Below are 20,995 nucleotides of genomic sequence, written 5' to 3'. Positions count from 1 at the left end.
ATTTTACGTAAATATTTCGAAGTACGATGCTAGTCTGTCAGTCAATGTTGTGGCCGCCATATGTAAACAGAGCTTTTCCGGTAAAAATTCTTGTGAATAAATGCTTAAATCCCTGAATTCTTTATTGATATGGACATAAAACAGTCTTGATTGCTGGTTAAAAGCAGACAAAAAAATGCGCAGTTTGCATTTATTTTACGTAAATATGTCGAAGTACGATGCCAGTCTGTCATTAAATGTGGCGGCCGCCATATGCAAACAGCTTTCCCGGTAAAAATTCGTGTGAACACAAGCTAATATCCCTAAATCCTTTATAGATATGGACATAAAACAGTCTGGATTCTTGGTTAAAAAAAAAAATAAAAATGTGCAGTTAGCATTTATTTTATGTAAATATGTCAAAGAATGATGCAAGTCTGTTGGACAATGTGGTGGCAGCCTTACAACAAAGAGCTTTTTACGTTAAAAATCCCTGTGAAAAAAACAAAAAATATAATATTTACCTTGAATCTTTGAACAAATCACTCCTGAGACAATCCTTCCTGTTTGTATGCGGTACAGCTTTCATACTTTTTCAACATAAATCCGGCATTTGATCGCTGCATGTGCCGCTGCGACCGACTGCGAATAACTGAAGCGGATTGTGGGATGGCCCCCTACTTGAAGGCGTGGTGCCGTGAAGGTCGAATCTGACCCGTCAATATCATTATGAAGTCTATGGCGCGTGTTAGCGGCGTTACTACAATTTAGTTTAATGAACCGCGAGTTGTCTGATTTTGTCACAGCTGCCTGGGAGGATGCAGAGCGGGAGGGAGGAGGAGGCGGCAAAGGGGTGGGGACACCTTTGCAAATGCGATACTACGTGGCTCGGAGCATTAGCATAGCATTCGTGTTCTCATTAGCATGTAGCGTGGCGAGCGTCATCTTGAACTTGGCAACTTTTTTTTTTTTTACATAGTGTTCGTAGCATCCAGGTGGGTACAATTAATTGAAAATAATGTACAGTTTTCTTGTTGAGTATGCATTATCATCACCAAGTTAGCATCCTTGTAAATGCCACAATATACTAATAATTTTTTGAATCACCAAAAATAGTCACTTGCTCTAAACTTTTTTTGAATGACGGATCTATGAACCTTGTGTGATGTTTTTTTTTAATCAAAACAACTACAGCAAAGACTGGAGATGCAGGAGATTCAGAGCCTCGCCTGTATATTGAAAAATATATCTATTTTATGTTAGGGGTGTGGCTATACACACGTCACGGTCCAGTACGTACCTCTGTACAGAGATCATGGTTCGGTGGGGGTTCTTTCTCACAGAATTTAAGGTTAAAGTTTGTATATCATTACACTCTTATGTAGGTGAAATTTGGAAAAAAAAATGTAAAAGGTGTGACCAATGTTATTTTTTGGGGAATGAAAAAAAATAAATTCAGTCAAGTCAGTTAATATAAACATATTTGATGTGAAAGATGTTATAGAGTGTATCATGTAATATCGTGCAGAACATGAAACTTCAGTTACTTTGCTGAGTAACTAATTACTCTTGTAATGAGGTAACTGAGTTACTAACTCAATTACTTTTTAGGAGAAGTCATTTGTAACTGTAACTAATAAATTTTTTAAAGTAAGATTAACAACACTGTTCATGAGCATGCTAATTTATGCAGAGGAAACATAGTTGCCCTCACATCTGAATTCCATGCCAAAGCAACATTTTTTATGCAAACCCTCCATTCAGATGATCACATTGCAGCACTGCCGGTATGGAAGTGGCTACAGTCACACAATATGTTGCTACGGTGACCGTCTTGCATCGCCCAATTTGGCACCAAGTAGAAGAATTTTAACCATGCGTACATCCAGTTGTCATGACGATCAGCGTGAAAGCTCATGTTGCAGAGGAGGTATAATATGGTAATTAATACATGGAATTTTCCCAGTTTTTCTATGAATACTCATCATTTTTTAAATGTGTCATTAGTCTTTTTCAGGGCATTGACATGAAGTAAGCATCTACAGTACAAATACTTATGGGTAATTTGAAATATTTATTTTCATTTTCAATTAGTAACATTTCATTCATTTTTATTTAGTAAAAATTATATTCATCCAATTGACTGTATCACATTCAAAAATGTAATTGAATTTATGACATGATATAGTTCATGAAAAATGAACCATCATAATTTCTATTAAAAGTTTAGTTACATTGGAAGAAATTGAATTGTATTACATTCATTTATTTTGTTTCTATTTTTAATTATTGAGAATATATTTCATGTTACAAAGTTATATCGTAATAAATTAAGATTTCTTCAATTTCCATATAATAATTTTAAAAATATGATTATTTTCATTTCAATATATGTATTAATAAATCCTTATCTATGCAGTTTTTGGACAGTTTCTTTCATATCTTATTGAATATCATTGAAGGATTACATACTTTCGGTGTCTACTTTGTAGAATACATTATTTTGATTTTTCTGGAGTTGAATTTAACTTTTTAGCTGAGGCCAAGTTGCAAAGTCTTTCTCAACGTACTTTTCTTGCATTTGCGTCATCACATGCCAAAGAATCAACAAGTTGACATTTTCTCAGCATGTTGCACAACACTTACAGGCACATTCGTCTCAGTGCACATGTGTCCGCGTCCATTATAAAGCCCCCTATGACTCAGGCAAAATGCCAAAAGTGCAGCAAAAAGGTATTGTTGGAACAAGCTTTCATCAGAGCGCACTCAGGTGAAGAAAATGAGAAAAAGAAAATGCCACTTTTGGTCACTTTGAATCCATCAAATGTGGACAGGATGCCACTAAAAAATGTGTATGATGTATACTTGGGATGGAACGGTTGATGGATGTATTGAACTGTTTCGGTTTTGCATGTTCGATTCGGTTCTCTTGCGTACCATTTCTGATATGTTTCTATGCATTTTTTCCCCTCATAAAATTCATTACTAATGCGAGCTAAGCACTACAGACTGGTGGAGTTTCCACATGAACGGCTTAAGTGTTGGACACTATTCACCAAGAAAGTTGTGCGCGAGTAGTGTGCAGGTGTGCCAAAAGGTCATCATAACAAATGGAAGCACTGGGAACACTTTTTGGCTTCCAGTGGTGGATGAAGTACTCACAGTTTTTTTTTTTTTTTTTTTTTTTTTTTACATAGAGGGTATGTACCGGCAAAGGGGGTGTGAGACATCAATAGAACCGTTATGTGCCAAGATAACAAATATTGATAAATTATCGAAAATAGATCGAAAATGACGAACATTTCCGAAAGTGTTCCGGAAACAGCCGAATGGGGCGGGGACGTCACGACAAGTGAATGAAAGTCGAGGCGGAGCCAGGTGCCATTGTTTTTTATCGACGAGAGAGTAGCGTTCGGGTTTGTTTGACCAAAACATCACTAGAATGGTTCAAAACTGCTGTGCTTTGTGGTGTACAAATAGCTATTTATCGGAATATAGTATCCATGAGTTCCTGAACGCGAAAAAAAAAAGCTGGACTACGCAGACAATGGGTAAAGTTCGTCCGTGCAAAGAGGGCTAATTTTCTAGACACAGCCTCCGGCACGGTTTTCTATGGTGCACATTTTCCACCTGAAAGCTTCTCGAGATATGGACAAGTGAAATCGGGTTTTGCTAAAAGATTGCTGCTCAAAGGAGATGCGGTGCCGACCATACACGCGCAGCCACCTAAATGTCCCGAGATATCAAGAAAGAGGACGATGAGTGGCAAAGGAGGCTAAGGCTAAGCAAAGGAGGGGAGCAGCCAAGCTCGAAATGGCCAGAGTGAGTACTCTTTTATAATAAAAAAATGTCACGCATTGGATACAGAACTGGACACATCTATAAATTATCGTTCGTAAAATATATAGAAAAAATCCTCTGATCCCATTCATATTTGTGTCTGTTGGAAGACCGAAAAGCTACATTAGCGCAATAAATGATAATTATTCTATGCATTCCTTTATTTTGCAGTCACGGTGTATCAGCTTCACAAAACGAAATGCAAAACAAATCATTGGTGTTTCCCACACGATCTGCTGCCGATGTTTCATCAGTGTCATTGCTCCCCTCAATGACCGTTTTATTACGCTGCATTGGCGTTCGTTTGGGCTCAAATTAGTAACCTAAAACACCGATTAAAGCTTCGTAACTCTCCTCGTCACCATTAGATGAACATTCGTTACGTCCTTCTACGTCGGATTCGTCGCTGAAACTAGAAACGAAATTGTCTGCCATCATCGCCGCCATTCAGTATTAAAGCACTGAGCCTTTTTCTTGTTGAAGAAACACCCCTCACTGTCAATTCTGAATTCTCTTTTATTGACAACGAGGGGTGTTTCTTCATGAGGGAACCTGGAATATGTACAGGACGAACACAATGCATCAGCATAAACAGCTCAAAACACCCCTAATTCTCCCCTCACTAGAAGGAATTATATTGATGCAGACAGGCACTGCCCCCCGAGTGGCCGGTGGCACTCTCTTCACTTGTAGTGACGTCACGCACACAATCTGCCAGATCTCGGGCGCCGGTCGTTTTAGCTTGACAATTGAGCCAATTTTCTCTCATTTTCTTGTGTGTAATTACACGAAGTGGCATGATATGAATACAAAAGGCATGCGTTTATGGATAAATGATGGAATATTAACATTTTCCCAGGGCATGACATACCCTTTAAGTACGAATACAGGTGCAAAAAATATTTAAGTACAAGTATCAAAGAGAAAATGTACTCAAGTACTAAAGTACTTGCTTTAAAGTTTACTTTACAAGTAAAATATACAGTATATATACATCCAGAGATCTGAGTCAATATTCAAAGAAAGAACCAGAAAATTCATGGACTGCTCAATTTAAAACTCTACAGAAAGGAAAAAACAAGCAATAAAATTGACACCACTCTAAGCAGAAACTTAACAAGCTCAAAAACTCCAAAATTTAACTTAACGGCAGATTTCAAGCAACTATCAGGTGCATACCGCCACCTACTGTACAACAGTGTGGTGGTTTTTATTGGTCAATACCTTGTTCACCTGCCTAATCTTGCTTATACTCGTGTTGCTGCCTCAAGTTCTCAGTTACGACATAGTTGCAAGGGGCTTATTATTCGAAACTATCAATCCACAATGAGAAAAAAAAAAAAAAGAAAACAAACAAAAGTAACATGTAACGCCGGAGACAATTTGAAAAGTAGTGGAGTATAAAGTACAGATACCTGCTGTAAAATGTAGTGAGGTAAAAAGTAGCCCATTATATCTTACTTCAAGTAAAGTACAGATACACAAAAATGTACTTTAGTACAGTAACGAAGTACTTTTACTTTGTTACACTCCACCACTGCTGGCAAGGCAAGGCAAGGCAAGTGGATAAATCGGACGTACTGCTTCACAAAGATTGTATGATGCAGGAAACGTGTAATATGTTGCCCCACCATCACCCAAGAGTGAATGTTGTGTCTACATGAAAGAAAATCAGCTCACTATTGTCACTGCAACCAGATATGAGCAGAAGATGAGGATATGTTAATCTTTCTAGCCAAAAACTTTAAGCTTGAATAGTTACATTTGACATGTTCAGGGTGCTGATGCTGGAAAAGATTCAAAGTTTACAGTTTTGTTCGTTTATCAAGATTTTAAAATTGTCCGATTTCATATCAGTATCTTTTTTTTTTTTTTAAATTGCAAAGAAAAAAAAAAACCTCAGAGTGCAATTTATTTGAGTCCTAACCCAAATGGTATTAAAAAAAAAAAAAAAAAAAAAAAAAAAAATAGAATTTCAAGTTGTTTTTTCCTGTCCTGACCTGAATCAAAATTTGGTGTACAATTAAACCACTAATGTATATTAGCTTATAATGTAGTTTTAAGGCTTAAAACATGTAAAAAAAAAAAAAAAAAAACATCCCGATAAGATGGTGCTATTGTTAACTTTTGGTGACCTATTTTAACATTTTAATGTCATTATTTTGCTGTAAATAAGGCAGATGAGAAAAGAAAAGAAAAACAAAGGAACAGTAACAAAATGTCAGATACACAAGGAAACTCCAAAATCCAAAAGAGAAAATGGATTGAATTTAAACGAACCTAGGTGATCAGGTCAACTTTTCCAACCGCAATGAAACAGAACATCGTCAGACTAAGTGTTTGTGTTTGTACTGATGCTTCCGTTAGAGCCACGAAAAAACAAGGTCAGTCAAGCTGTGCCAAAACTCCCATTATCTATGATTATCATGCACACAGGCAAAAAAAATGTGGTTGTGTGTAATACTAAGCAATGCTTAGTAGCGTCTCTGTTAAAGTTAGAAAAAGTTAGCTGCACCCGTTTCACCAGTTAACGCTGAAGAGGGTGGATCATAAAAGTTCACAGGGACAAATGGGTGAAATTGGACAGGAAGTGAGCAATTTTAGGGATAACAAAATAAAATAAATGCTAAACGTTTATGCAAACTGACAGAATCACAACATGGTAATGAATGAGCCTAATTTATCAACAGTTTTCCCTGAATGAATGGGAGTGGGATAGAAAGCTATTTTTCATTGCTTGAAAAAAGCCTTTAGTAGGCTTGGTAACCTTGTTTCATTTAGTTCACTTTATTTTCACAGCATAATGGAGTGAAAATCGCTTCTCGCTGCACTCATTGAGGAGGATTTTTAGAAGCCGACAGCAGAGTGCGATGGCATTTTTATGAGCAGACGTTTACAAATATTCACATGTATGAGAATGGGTATTCTAGTTTTTATCTGCAATATATGCTAGATCAAAAAAAAGCTATGAATTTGTTGAATTGGTCGTATTATTATTATTGTATGCAAACATTATATTTGGCACGGAATTCATTCGACCCCTTAATAATGTGATATGGTGTTGCCATGATACCAAAAAAAGTGTCTCTTTTTGTAAAACACAAAATATATTAAGGGTAACTTTGAACATTGTTGTGTCCTGGCACACACAGGACAACGACGTGATTGTGTTGAAAGAAAGCAACGCTTCTCTGTATAACAAGCCATTCAAACAGCTTCAAGAGGTACGTGTGTGTGTATTGGTGTTTGCGTGTGGTGAAAGGGATTCAAAGGCTAGGCTTGGCTGCCGATTAGGCTGGCAAGCCTCATACAATACAAAGCTTTGATTCTATTTGCCTTTCTTCTGCAGTCATTCATTTTGGCTCATTGAGGTTGTTTTACAAGTGAGTCCACAATCAAGGTGACTGCACCTGTACATATTTGTTGAATGCACACAAACCCATAAAACAGCAAGTGAGTCCACAATCAAGGTGACTGCAGCCGTACACATTTGTTGAATGCACACAAACCCATAAAACAGTCACAGACCTTTGTTTTAGTAACTTTGAACAACGAATTAAGTCGATTACCTGAGCAACATTTTGAAACACTGGTGACAAAAGCACAAATTTGCATTTCTCCAGCACCCTTCACTATTCCCTCCCCATGCCCCAGTAACTTTCCTGCCGACTGCCATTTAAATGATCTCCTGAATCTCTGGAGGCTCACCAGACATTGCGCCCCATTTCGGGCTGAAGATTGCATAGCAATCTGAGTGAAATATTGTATTTAAGGCCAGGTTGGATATAGACATGTGCCGGTTACCGGTTTCACGGTTTACCGTGGTGTGAAAACGTCGCGGTTTCAAAACCAATAAAATTTTCCGTCAGACCGTAGTACGGTATTCGCCATTTTTCATGTGTCAAAAATGCAGCCAGAAGTGGCGTGGCGCTCACCCCCTCCCGTTTGTTGCTGTGTGTGAAAGTGACTATCGGCTAAACAGCCAGCGAACCCTAAACAAATAATCCAAACTTACGGCGTTCTTTTCTTCAATTTATTGAGCTCTCAAATCGTGGTAAGTGGAATATACAAAATGAATACATTTAAAACGTTGTACAATTGTATTTTTCCATGTGTGAGTAGCTAAACAGATTAGCTCTATGAAAAAGTTCGCCAAAAACAAAACACATATTTTCCTTTGAAATTCGATATACAAACTAACTAAAAGCTTATAAAAGACGAATGTTAGCCTAGGCTTAGCTGGGAGAGCAACTTCGTCGAGTGTTACAGCCGCAGAGTGAGAAAACAAGCTTGATTCGATTCACTTGAATGAAGGGGGAAAAAAAAGGCATAGCATCAAAGATCGTTAACTGAGGAAAGATGATCTTGCCCTAAGCACAAATCCACGTTCGCTTGATCAAGAAGAGGTCTCACTCCCAATGTTAAAAAAAATTTTTTTTTTTTTTAGGTGAAACCTTTCCACAACAATATTTACATTTTAACTAACTTATACATTTTTAACTAACTTATTAACTTTTGAATTCTTTGTTCTTTCTAACACAAAGGCATGACATCATGTAGACTAGAGTTGACACAGTGGCTGAAAATGGCGAAACTTCACTTGAGCTTTTCAATCCTCAAAACAATTATGCAGTATAAATTTTTAAAAATTTTATTCAGAAGAGTTTTTACTTTTTTATAGAAATTATTTTGTTCTTGCTCTAAACTTGAGCAACTTGAGCTGTGGCTGTGGGTATAGTCTACGTTATATTTTAATTTTATTTAAAATATTTGTTTTTTTATTGATAATTTATGTATTTTAACAATACATTCATATTCCAATTTGCAACTATGTTCTGAAAAAACAAATCCTGTTCAATGGAAAAAAGTTATTCTTTTTTAACCCATACATCTCAAAATAACACATTTTGGAGCTATAATTGCAATACCGTGATACCGTGAAACCGCGGTATTTTTGCTCACGGTTATCGTACCGTCAAAATCTCATACCGGCACATGCCTAGTTGGATACTACAGCATCTGCTAGAACAAGGAATCAAAACATGTTTGCTGAAAAAAATATTGATTTAATTTTCAATGTTATCTAAATAATGGAAAAGCAAAACAATTTTTCAAAACTAATAGCATCCTTTAGAGCAGTCATATCCAAAGTCCGGCCCAGGGGCCAAATGCGGCCCGTGGTCAAATTTCATCCGGCCCCCAGCCTCTGTCGTAAAATCAATAACATCTAGCCCGCACACAGACTTAATAAATTGGTCAGCAGTACTGCTACCAGCATATGAAGTAATTTACACACTAAATGCTGTTCCTCGTTTACCCACTAAAACGCAGCAACACTCTAAGCAACATTACTCCGTGTGACCCTTTGCTCCCAATTTTCTAAAATGGCGACAATCAACAAAAACAAGAAGGTTGACCGCGACAGCCAACACTTCAAGGATAGGTGGAAATTGGACTATTTCTTCACTAAAATAGGCAACAACTGTGTCTCCCTTATTTGCAAAGAGACAGTCGCCGTTTTTAAAGAGTTGAATGTGAGGCGATATTACCAAACAAGAGACGCTGACATGGATGACAAGATTATAAGTATTTGGTCACCTACAAACAAGCAAGATTTCTGGCTGTCAGAGAAGTCTAACTTCTACTAACGAGGTCTAACGAGGCTCCACTCGTTACCTGTATTAATGGCACCTGTTTTAACTAGTTATCGGTATAAAAGACACCTGTCCACAATCTCAGTCAGTCACACTCCCAACTCCACGATGGCCAAGACCAAAGAGCTGTCGAAGGACACCAGAGACAAAATTGTAGACCTGCACCAGGCTGGGAAGACTAAATCTGCAATAGGTAAAATGCTTGGTGTAAAGAAATCAACTGTGGGAGCAATTATTTTAAAATGAAAGACATACAAGACCACTGATAATCTCCCTCAATCTGGGGCTCTATGCAAAATCTCACCCTATGGTGTCAAAATGATAACAAGAACGGTGAACAAAAATTCCAGAACCACACGGGGGGGCCTAGTGAATGACCTACAGAGAGCTGGGACCACAGTAACAAAGGCTACTATCAGTAACACAATCCTCCGCCAGGGACTCAAATCCTGCACTGCCAGACGTGTCCCCCTGCTGAAGCCAGTACACGTCCAAGCCTGCCTGCGGTTTGCTAGAGAGCATTTGGATGATCCAGAAGAGGACTGGGAGAATGTGTTATTGTCAGATGAAACCAAAATAGAACTTTTTGGTACAAACACTGGTTCTTGGTTTTTGGAGGAGAAAGAATACTGAATTGCATCCGAAGAACACCATACCCACTGTGAAGCATGGGGGTGGAAACATCATGCTTTGCCAAATACTTATTTTCCACCATGATTTGAAAATAAATTCTTTAAAAATCAAACAATGTGATTTTCTTCCCCCCCACACACACATTCTGTCTCTCATGGTTGAGGTTTACCCATGTTGAACATTACAGGCCTCTCTAATATTTTCAAGTGGGAGAACATGCACAATTAGTGATTGACTAAATACTTATTTGGCCCACTGTACAAAGAGAGACACTACTCAGAGGAATATATTCTCTATGCTCAGTAAGAACAAGGGTTATTAGAACAGCAAAAATTTGTATTGTATTCCACTGAAAGGATTTCCTTTTGCTGTAATTGTGCTGCATTTCTCCCAGTAGACCTCAGTGTTGGCCGGCATTTTACAGCACGTGGTACTAGAGGTGTACAACACTAAATTCAAACTTTCCTTTACATCGCAGCAGTTTGTGATGGATTATTATTGGGCTAAGATCATGCAGTCGAACTCACGACCACTATTTTCATTTAGTAGCTAGGTCTCGTATTAATTCCGCCCCATGTCAAAAATTAATTGTTTTTACCCTTGTCCTTGCCATTCAGCGCAATACTTACTCCTAATGATCTTCAATGGGAATCAATCAAGCCCGTTCGCATCATCAGTATCTCAGGTCTCAGGAGATTCATTCCTCCACTCAGTCATCCAACAATAATTCATGGTCCCCCACGAGGGATATGTGTGTTGATTGGTTGATTGGAAGGATCATCACATTTAATTTTCCCTGGTGCTACACAGAAGCTCTCTGGGCTGCGTCCCTTGGTAAAGGACATCTAGGCATCTATAAAAAGAAACATTGGCGTTTACTGTGGAACATACCGTTGTCTGAATGCACTATTGAATGTGGGGAATTTTTGATAGGTAATTGACAAGTATAATGAAACCACAATGCAGCCTCCATGAGTAGAAATACAATGCATGCTATTTTACAAGTGTCTATGGTTACAGTTCGCACAGTTTAGACTGGTAATTAGAGGTGCGCGAAATTTCAGATTCTTAGATTATTCGCGATTCGGCCGTGGAAGATTCGAGAACGATTCACAAATATCCAAATTCTGATTATTGAATTATACCAGGTAAAGCGGAAGTAAAACACAGTCAGCGCGGTCTTTGGGACGCAATGAGGAACGGACCGACAGTAAATATCATGTTCAACTCATGCCGGTAGATAAAAAAAACAAAACAATCATACCTGACTACGGCTGACAGCCGCTACAAACAACGCCCAGTTGCTAGTTGCTAAAAACATACGGCTACAGTCGATATCATATATATGTAGAACTAGATGCAAAATGACAGACAACGTCGGTGTTAGAACATGTATTATTGAACAGAGATGCGAAATGACAGACTTTCCGGCGTAAGTAAACAGCCGCCTTCTTAAAGTAGTAGACCTCTCTAGAAGGCGCTGTTGTAGCGAATCTAATTACCTTTTTTTCTAAAATACTACTAAATCGTCAGAATCTTGTCTTGAATCTATCTTTAAATGACGAAATAGTTTTAAAACTTTGACAAAAGTAGACAGAAGGGAAATTATGGAATGACGGGAGCAATTTGAACAACTCTAACAGTTGATTCACAACATTAAATTAATTGAATGTAGTTTAAAGCTGCTGATACAGAATGGGGACTGGAGTTTTTTATTTCCCGTTAATTTTGTATATTTGTTTACCGTTATATGTTAACTTCATACTGAAATCGTAGTTTGGTTTAGCCTGAGAGGATTTTTGAACAATATTCGAACTAATGTACAAAACATTAAAAAAAAAAAAAAGGAGGGGGGGGTGCATCAATAATCGTTTTATAATCGAATCGGAGCCTCTGAATCGTAATCGTAATTGAATTGTTAGGTGCCCAAAGATTCCCAGCTCTACTGGTAATGGTTTTAATAAGGGCAGAAGGGACATAAGACAAGTTAAACTAACACATCAAGGCACCCCTGTATGAGTAGTAGTACAGTATTTTTCGGACTATAAGTCGCACCTGAGTATAAGTCGCACCTGCCATAAAATGCCCAACGAAGAGGGAAAAAAACATATATAAGTCGCACCGGGGTATAAGTCGCATTTTTGGGGAAAATTTACTTGATAAAATCCAACACATTCAATATGTCATATTGAAAGGTAATCTAATATAAAAATACAATAGAGAACAACATGCTGAATACGTGTTCAGTATGTTACATGATGTAGAAACAACGAAATGCAAATATACTGTCCTCACCAGGACGCTACGGCTCAGTCCTGGCTATACAGCGAGCTAAACTCCCAAAGGACGATGCTGGACGTCCGTATAATTTGCTGAATCAATTTCATCCTCGATACCAAACAGGTTCGCATCAACGTAAATAAATGATAATTAGGCGCTATTACAGCAATGACACAAACGGTTAGCATGCGTTCGCTAGCATTAGCACATCGTTCAAACAACCACACAACTGGCTCTAAGGCTAGGTTCATACTACAGGTCTTAATGCACAAATCCAATTTTTTGCCATATCTGTTTTTTGGCGTGCCCGTTCAGACTGCCTTTGTCCATTGAGACCGTTCAAGCAACACGCATGCGCACTAAGGCTACGTTCATACTACAGGTATTAATGCACCAATCCAATTTTTTCGTGTTTTTCCGACTCGAGTGAGGCATTAACTTCACAGTCTGAACGTGACAAGTCGCATAGAACTGGACCATTTCGAATCTGATCCGGGACACTTTCCTATGTGGTTCAAATCCGATCTGGGCCACATTTTTCCAGACTGTCGCGGTGGTCTGTACTGTCCAGTCTCTCAAATCGGAATTCATGCAGCAATTACGTCATCAAAATGCGAGAGCGACACCATGGTAGCGGTGCAGCTGTGCGTTATTAGCGCCTAGCTTGCCTTGAACACGGCTTTTTAGGAAGGGTCGGACAGTCATAAAAAAATATATAAATGGGTTGAGGATGAGCCTGAGAATGATCGGTTTTGTGTCTGCTCCGTATAAGCAATATTTCAACATTGCTTACACGGCCGAGAGTCAGGGCAAACTGCGCGTATGTGTGTGTGACATGCACGGACAGTGCGTGCATGCTATCGATCCATATACTTTGAATATAAACCTAAACTGGGATTATTTATGTCTGTTATTTGTTTCCTCTTTTTTAAACGCAAAATATGATATCCCTGGAATGACGGATGACAGACAGCATGTGTGGTCTGATGAGGGTGCGTAAACACGAGCACATCACCCCCATCCTTCACACCCTACACTGGCTCCCAGTTCACCTCCGTATTGAATTCAAAATCCTCCTTCACACCCATCACTGTCTACACGGTGTAGCCCCCACCTACCTCACCGAACTCCTCACATCACATAATTCAGCTAGAACCCGGTCAGGCCAACAGCACCGTCTACTCCCGCCCAGGACTCGGCTCAAGACTATGGGCGACAGGGCCTTTGCAGCTGCTGCTCCCCGTCTGTGGAACGCCCTCCCAGACCACCTCAGAGCCCCGCAGACGGTGGATGCATTTAAAAAAGGACTAAAAACTCACCTTTTTAAAAAAGCTTATTCTAGCTAATTTTATTTGACTATCTTATTTTTATCTGATTGGTATCTGATTTTATCTTTGCTTCTGCCTGTTTTGCTTTTCCTCTTTTATTCTTAGTCTTTTTATTTATTTTATTTTTTTGTGGCGATGTGCACTTTGAGATTTGTTTTCAAATGTAAAGTGCGTTATAAATAAAATGTATTATTATTATTATTAGTCATTTGTTTTGATGCTTTTGCGCATGCGGGTCGTCTTGCTTGTCGGACTGTGAATTAGTACGCATGCGTAATACTTGAATGGTCTCAATGGACAAAGGCAGTCTGAACGGGCACGCCAAAAAATATATATAACAAAAAATCGGATTCGTGCATTAAGACCTGTAGTATGAACGTAGCCTAATTCGCAGTCCGAGATGCGCTAAGCAAAGAGACCCACATGCGCAGAAGCATCAAAACAAATTACACATGCCAGCTGTATGTCATTCCAGAGTGATCATATTTTGATTTACAAAAAGAGGACACAAATAACAGACATTAATAATCTCTGTTTAGTCTTATATTCAAAGTTTATATGGACTGATAAAATGCATACAGGCACACACGAGCCTTGACGTGTGTGTGTGAAGTGACGTGGGTGCATCAGTTTGCCTCTACTCGACCATGTGTGCAATAATGAAATATTGCTCATTCGGCGCACAGAATGAAAATCGAAAATTGTAAGAATTATTCTTTTCTTCATTTTATTTTTTTATGACTGTGGTCAAGCTGGATTCGTTCTTAAAAGCAGAGTTCAAGCTAGGCGCTAATGCCTACATGGCTGCCGTCCTCCGTGCCTCTTGCTCTTTGCTGACGTAATTGTTGCATGAATTCCGATTTGGGAGTCTTGACAGTTCAGACCAACAGTCATGTTCTGAAAAAATGTGGGCCATATCGGATTTGAACCACTTACGAAGGTGACTCAGATCAGATTTGAAATGGTCCACTTCTATGCGACTTGTCCCATTCAGACCGTCAAGTTAATGCCTGACTTGAGTCGGAAAAACACGAAAAAATCGGATTCGTGTATTAAGACCTGTAGTATTAACCTAGCCTAAGTGTCCGATCGCAGGTGGAAAACACAACAACAACAGAAAAGATGATACACACAGGCGTTGCCTCTGTAGATATTTTACAAGCATAAACAATGAACATAGGTTCGCAGCCGTGTCTGTCTGTCTCTCTCGCCCACTCGCTCAGAGACGCTGCGTAGCTGTCCGTCTTCTTCTGGCGTGTGAGCACTCTTCTTCGCGTAAACGACTGCGAGTGCACCCCCACTTGGGCGTGAAAGCGCCACAAACTAAAAGCATCCATTTCAATATAAAAAAAGTCAATAATACAATTGAACACACATTGCCAAACGCAGAACGCGAACGTGGCCATAGCTATTAAGAGTTATTCCGATATCTATAGCAAAAAGAACATGCTAACAAGTTTACCAAACCATCAGTGTCACTCCAAAACTCAAAAATAACATGTGAAATGATATCATAATGTGTTAATAATTTCACACATAAGTCGCTCCTGAGTATAAGTCACACCCCCAGCCAAACTATGAAAAAAACTGCGACTTATAGTCCGAAAAATACGGTATATGAAGAAGTGGTAAATAAATATGCTGAGAAAGTCTCAATGTTGCACGCTTCACTAGCAGTTGTTTCGAGGGAATAACAGTCGTGGATTTTGCTCCGTCGCAAGCGTGAAGGTCAGTGTGAGGGACGAGAAAGTGGCAGCGTGAGCAATCGCTCATTGAAATGGGGGCTAATGGACTCGGGCTGACAAATTTAGACATCCGGGAGAGGAATCCCTTAGACGGGAGAGGACAAAGTGTGTGGGATGTCTCGGGCGCACTTTGAGGCTTTTGCTTCTGACGGATGTTTAGGGGCTCTCAGGTCTGTTCATACCAGCGGCGACGTCATTTTTTATTTTTTTTAATTTTATTTTATTCATCCTATAGCGAGTTGTTCTCATTACCAGCCTTCAGGTCTCCCGTAGAGCACCAGTCTTCTTTGATTCGACCACCTGCCTGGGTTTGTTGTGATGTGCTTGGCCTTAACGCTCAAGGACCTGATGCGTTGTCAGAACGCAAGATGCAACCTTTAGATGGTTGATGTTGCCCACCAGTGAAACAGAGGACAAGTCTCACCAGTGCAGAATGATCAGGGGAATAACAATTATTTGCAACCTTTGTTGCTACCTTGTTACTAAGAAAACAATCGATGTGATCCACTGATGCATGAATTCGACTGTATAACGACTGTAACATTATTGACAGGCAAGTAGAAGAAAAAAAAGAAAGAGTACCAGCAATGGTGTACCGCACGCATGCTATTTTTAGACAGTGACGTCGCATCGTAAAGCGGAAGTAAAGCCGAAGTGGGACATTATAGACCCGCCCTCGCATAGAAACCATGTTAATTCTGCTACTTTTCTCGGGTAATCTTTCAAAAACGAACATGCCGATCACACAACTTTTTTGGAACTTGTAGAAATTACTAGACATTACGACATATGAAGGATGTTTTCTTCATACGGTTCCCAAAAAAAAAAAAAAAAAAAGGAGCAAAAAATGTGAAGAATCAATCAACTTGCGTGGACTTTTAACGCCAGCTCGGTGTATCCATTCACATTTCATATGCAGTAAACATTTTGTTGGGTTGGCATGGTCTTTCAGAGGACAAAGAGGTAAGCCATTTTAATATTTTTAACGTATTTTTTAGCGTGACCTTGTGCCGTGCTGCTTCTGTCTGACAATGAATGACCTGAAAAGAATTAAAATGGTATATGACTGCCACTTTTACCTTTTCTGTTGCTAAAAAAACAACTTCAGTAAGGGGGAAGTGTGAATAAATTTTAGAATTAAAATTTGTTATCAATGAAAAAATTAAAAGTGTTTGTTGGCTGTCACTGAGTAGCATTTGCGATCGCTACACAAAATATAAATTACCCCCAACAACGGTCAGAGACGTTGGACAACCAGAGGATATACTATATAGTAAAGACAGGGCTGGTAGCAAAGGATAGCTTGTTGAAACAGGAGAATGTCATTGTCAGTCGCGTAAGAAAAGGTGTCGATAAAAAACAGCTAAGGCTATGCTACGTTTGGCCCGTTTTTTCGTCTTTTTCAGCCCTCGACACTCAAGCCATCTCTTTAACTGAACATTTTTATGTACTTCCACATCTTTGCAAGTGAATTTGGCACCAGGGACATCATTTTTGAAGAGAATTGATACAGTGGGGAGAACAAGTATTTGATACACTGCCAGTGGGTTTTCCCATTGGCAGTGTGTCAAATACTTGTTCTCCCCACTGTAGGTTTAGCTTTGTAAACATCTCCTTCGTACACGATTTTCATTCATTTTCTATTGGGGACAAACGGTGGCATGTTCTCCCTTAGCAACAGTAGCTAACGTCATGAATATTAATGAGCAGAAGTGACGTGTTGTTTGCGGTACGCCATTGGGTGTGTCCATTATTTTTGCTTGTTGTGTTGGGACTTGCCCTCAAAGAATGTCAAATAAATCTTATCATCCATTACGACTGTTTTAATCATGAAAGGCAGTGCAATGTTACTTTTAAAATAGATGTATCGTTCATTGAAAGAGAAAAAAAACAGAAACAAGTCCCACAAGTTATTTATTGCTTGTTAATGCTACATTTCTCATCATTGTTTAATAGTTCTTTGATCTAAAAACCACAACAGCAAAAGGCTAAATCTAGAATAAGTTAACACCATTTTAAGATTAATATTATGTAGGGATCTGATCACGTAATCAGAAATCGGGCCAATCACGTAATTTTTCAGAGGATCAGAATCGGGTGATAATGATCGGGTTTTTAATAAAAAAAATTTTTTTTTTTTTTTTAAGGGCGAAACAGTAACAAAAATTATGAAGGAATATGTTTTATAATCCGCAACAATCCCGGAAAAAGCGGAAGAGGAAGTGCCGTAACATGTTTCGAACTTTTTTCTTTCATGCATCGTGTCGAGACTCGGTATCGGTATATTCTCAAAATCAGGTGACTCGGACTCGGGTGCAAAAATATGTGATCGGGACATCTCTACTTTGAAGTAAAGTTTAACTTCTAATTTTCCATTTTTAAGAGAAAAAAAAATAACTAAATAAAACAGATTTCTTTAATATAGACTAATACAGCGGGACACTGTTTACGTGTTAAAGGGAATAGTATCTTTTCTCGTATTTACTGTTTGACCGTTTGTATTACTCTAACACACTTAATATAATCAATCAGGGAATAGTATCTTTTCTAATATTTACGGTTTGACTGTTTGAATGAATTTAACACACCCAATATAAAATTAATAGCATTATCATCATAGTTGTAGAAAAACAAGAAGAATATATTTGATATTATGAACAGTTGGACTTGAAATGATTAGAATTTGCAGCACCAAGACAACAGGCAGATAAGGGCAGAACAGATACAGGACGCCTTCTGACCACGGAAGCCCAACGTGCGCGATTGACGCTAACAAGCGGGTGATAGGCAAGAAATCTACAAGTCTGCACCACCAAATCCCACAATCAGCTCTTCTGGACAGTCCAGAACAAATGGCGGGACATCTTGTCTTGCCACAAGGAACATCTGATACGGAGGAACCTGCAGCCGAGAAGTGAAGACTCAGCACTCACGTGGCGCTAAGGATGGCAAAATCTTTAACTCTCATTGCCCCGACAACAGTAGCGACTGAATACTCCAGTCCAATCCACAGCAACGAATAATGCTAAACAATGCCCAAACACACCCTACTTCCAGACCACAGTCCGCCTTACCAGAGCCTTTAAAAGACTGAATGTTTAATCGTTGTCATCTTTCTTGGGAATCTTTTGTTGACTTGTGATATCGTGACCCTGGATCCAGTTTGCCTCCTCCCCTGGGTCTCTCTATGCTGTATGATTGCTGCGGACTTGGGATAAATTGTCAACTTGTGTTTCGAAGCCTTTTACCAGCTTTTAAAATGGAGTCAGTACAAGGGGTTAAAACTAGGGTGAACGTGCGGAGGTTGGCCTTTTGGCCGGGTTGCCGTGATTTCGCCGGCCCGGGTCGTTGGAATTGCGTGAGCGCGGTTCTAGCGGTACTGCTGGCGTAATTCCGGCAATCTGGCTAGAAGGCCAGATTTCTTCAGTGTCTTTTGGAACTTCCATTGCATTATTTTAAATCTGTTCTTGTTGCCAACAAAATGACGGGAATATGAAGTTGTTTTTTAATGTCATTCTATGTGCCATTGGACAGAGGCCAATGGAAACGCCCAAACACACCCTACTTCTGGACCACAGTCCGCCTTACCAGAGCCTTTAAAAGGCTGAATGTTTAACTAATCGTTGTCATTTTTCTCGGGAATCTTTTGTTTACTTGTGATATGGTGACCCTGGACCCAGTTTGCCTCCTCAGCTGGGTCTCTCTGTGCTGTATGATTGCTGCCGACTTGGGATAAATTGTCAACTTGTGTTCCGAAGCCTTTTACCAGCTTTTAAAATGGAGTCAGTACAAGGGGTTAAAACTAGCGTGAACGCGTGGAGTTTGGCCTTTTGGCCGGGTTGTTGAAATTTCAATGGCCCAGGTCATTGGAATTGCGCTAGTGCGGTTCCGGCGGGTTCGGCTGGCGTGTATTCCAGCAATCTGGCTAGAAGGCCAGATTCCTTCGGCGTATTTTGGAACTTCCATTTCAGTTTTAAATCTGTTCTTGTTGCCAACAAAATGACGGGAATATGAAGTTGTTCTTTAATGTCATTCTACGTGCCATTGGACACAGGCCAATGGAAACATGACCTTCTTGATAGGAGCATTTAATCCCTACATAAATCCCACCAACATTCATTGTGACCACCAACTTGACTTTCACTTTGCTGCTTATTTGCAGTCTCTTCCATTAATCCCGTTGAGACGGTCTAGTCAAGTGGCTGTTGGAACGCAGAGCACGACAGCATCCGTGGCCTCCGCCGCTACTGAAACTCATTTAGGAGCCGGTCTCTAAAGGGGATTAAAGCGGCAGGGATTGGAAAGTCAAAAGATGGGCGGTAGGAGAGACATAGTAGAATTGAATCGAAAAGACGGGTTAACTCCATTCTTTTTTTGGCATCATTATCCTGTCTGCTGTCCGCAGGCGGGAGCTGTGATCAGATGGTGGCCCTAATGACGCGTAGCAAAGGAATCATCTCGACACAACCATGTCGTAGCTTCTGCTTTGCAAGCCCGGCCTGCAGGTGCGAGCCCAAAGACTACCTACGTACAGTCGGTGGGGACGAGTATAATGGATGACAATTTGGAAGAGAAATAACAAGTGGGCATTTGATAGCAGTGCATAATTAAATAGTCACCAGGGATACAGACTGCGGAGTCTGTTTGAGTTTGTGTCAAGTCTGGGGGCTGTTTACACGTCCCTATTTTTAAAGGACACTTTATGCTCCTTTTTTGTCACAATTTAAAACAGTTCCCAGGTGTCTTAATAACACAGGCTGTATGTGATTTCAACACTTTTTCATTGAAATACCCTGAAGACGCAGTTTTAAGAGATGGTTCTGCCTTTTCTTAGGCTACAGCTTAACTGTCTTCGCATGCAATTATTTGAGTGTACTTTAGCAGTTCTGTGTGAAATTTCCAAAAATGCAATTTTGACTAGGTCATATCCATGCAAATACAGTGGGGCAAATAAGTATTTAGTCAACCACTAATTGTGCAAGTTCTCCCATTTGAAAATATTAGAGAGGCCTGTAATTGTCAACATGGGTAAACCTCTGCCATGAGAGACAGAATGTGGAAAAAAAAAACATAAAATCACATTGTCTGATTTTTAAGAATTTATTTGCAAATCATGGTGGAAAATAAGTATTTGGTCAATACCAAAGTTCATCTTAATACTTTGTTATGTACCCTTTGTTGGCAATAACAGACTCCAAACGTTTTCTGTAACTCTTAACAAGCTTTTCACACACTGTTGCTGGTATTTTGGCCCATTCCTCCATGCAAATCTCCTCTAGAGCAGTGATGTTTTTGGGCTGTCGTTGGGCAACACGGACTTTCAACTCCCTCCACAGATTTTCTATGGGGTTGGGATCTGGAGACTGGCTAGGCCACTCCAGGACCTTGAAATAGTTCTTACGAAGCCACTCCATTGTTGCCCTTGCTGTGTGTTTGGGATCATTGTCATGCTGAAAGACCCAGCCACGTCTCATCTTCAATGCCCTTGCTGATGGAAGGAGATTTTCACTCAAAATCTCTCGATACATGGCCCCAT

General features: G+C 39.5%; 2 protein-coding genes across 6 annotated transcripts in view; one reads left to right on the top strand and one right to left on the bottom strand.

The window, feature by feature from the left end:
- Positions 1 to 20,995, bottom strand: part of slc25a47a (solute carrier family 25 member 47a) — a 560,121-nt gene that overhangs the window by 180,889 nt on the left and 358,237 nt on the right. The gene's annotated exons all lie outside the window — the stretch shown is intronic.
- Positions 19,876 to 20,995, top strand: part of syndig1l (synapse differentiation inducing 1-like) — an 82,370-nt gene continuing 81,250 nt past the window's right edge. The window contains exon 1 of the mRNA XM_057822976.1: positions 19,876 to 19,964. The gene's annotated coding sequence lies outside the window, so the exon portion shown is untranslated. The remainder of the gene's footprint in view (positions 19,965 to 20,995) is intronic.

Source organism: Corythoichthys intestinalis, chromosome 19 (genome assembly GCF_030265065.1).
Source record: "Corythoichthys intestinalis isolate RoL2023-P3 chromosome 19, ASM3026506v1, whole genome shotgun sequence".
Classification (NCBI taxonomy): Eukaryota; Metazoa; Chordata; class Actinopteri; order Syngnathiformes; family Syngnathidae; genus Corythoichthys; species Corythoichthys intestinalis.
This window is presented reverse-complemented; position numbering and strand designations above follow the sequence as displayed.